General features: G+C 47.7%; 3 non-coding genes across 3 annotated transcripts; 2 read left to right on the forward strand and 1 right to left on the reverse strand.

Annotated features, from left to right (window-relative positions):
• Positions 1 to 580: 580 nt before the first annotated feature.
• Pmar_PMAR010632 lies at positions 581 to 653 on the forward strand. The gene has a single exon. It is a non-coding gene; the product is annotated as a tRNA-Met (tRNA).
• A 165-nt stretch (positions 654 to 818) lies between these two features.
• Positions 819 to 891, forward strand: Pmar_PMAR010633. The gene has a single exon. It is a non-coding gene; the product is annotated as a tRNA-Phe (tRNA).
• Positions 892 to 989: 98 nt separating this feature from the next.
• Positions 990 to 1063, reverse strand: Pmar_PMAR010634. Its single transcript has one exon. It is a non-coding gene; the product is annotated as a tRNA-Ile (tRNA).
• Positions 1064 to 1178: the final 115 nt, after the last annotated feature.

The following is a 1178-nucleotide window of genomic DNA, read 5'->3' on the forward strand; positions in this document are numbered from 1 at the left end:
ATGGTAGAGCGCTCGCTTAGCAAGCGAGAGGCACCGGGATCGATGCCCGGGTTCTCCATTTTCTTTGACGTTGCTAGCATGAGTAATTCAACTGCATTACATCGTTGAAAGGTATCTGAAGTTTGAAGTGTAAGAAGTAAGGTACAATGATGGATCAGGTTGCACGAGGATTAAACGTCACCAATCATTGGCTAAAGTTCCCTGTTTGTAGTTTGAAATTCCCTCGAATCGCGTGACTCGTCAGCATGGTGATAATTGGTTACACAACACCAAATAATTTCTAGGCAATCTATAAATGGGTATCTCCTCTCGAATCTTGTGTCACCAGTCACCAGAACACAGTGTTCTGAACACTGGTACAAGGAAATAACCGTGAACAAAGCAGGCATCATCGAGCACGAATGCAAGGATACGGTGACATATAGAACCAATCTAGGGAGAACAAATAAGATCTCGTAGAGGGCCACGAAAACGAGCCGTCGGGTGGTTGTCATGAGTTAGGGGGGATCGGAAAAGATCAAAAAAGAAATGATAAAGGTAAGTCGGTCAACTCCACTCTTGGACATTTACCGCCTTTCATGCGGCTTTGGCGCAGTAGGTAGCGCGTAGGTCTCATAATCCTAAGGTCGCGAGTTCGATCCTCGCAGGCCGCATTGTGAATCAGGTGGTGCTTTTCATTGGTGAAAAGTGTTCACTGGCTCGGAAGGATGTTTTCCATTACTGTGAAAAGTGTTCACTGGCTCGGAAGGACGTTTTCCATTACTGATAAAAATGTCTATCGGCCACGCAGGCAGGTGATCCGATGTATTCGTGATTCAGCCCAGATAGCTCAGTTGGGAGAGCGCCAGACTGAAGATCTGGAGGTCCTCAGTTCGATCCTGGGTCTGGGCATTATTGAGTTTAAGTTTTAGTCGGAATGAGTCTGTACTGATCCATTCCGCCCTAGGTCGAGCTAGCGAGAACACGAGTGAGCAAAGATAAATAAAGAGTGGTCGATGCAGGGCTCGAACCTGCGACCCTCGCGTTATTAGCACGATGCTCTAACCGACTGAGCTAAACGACCAAACTGCACATGGTAAAGGTATGAAACTCACGTGCGTCCCCACTCCCCCTGTCCAATGTTGCCAAAGTGGGCACGTGGCGCTAGACTCCGGTCCACGGTATTATCCAACTTTGGG

The sequence above is a fragment of the Perkinsus marinus genome (genome assembly GCF_000006405.1).
Source record: "Perkinsus marinus ATCC 50983 genomic scaffold scf_1104296957802, whole genome shotgun sequence".
In the NCBI taxonomy this organism is placed as follows: domain Eukaryota; phylum Perkinsozoa; order Perkinsida; family Perkinsidae; genus Perkinsus; species Perkinsus marinus.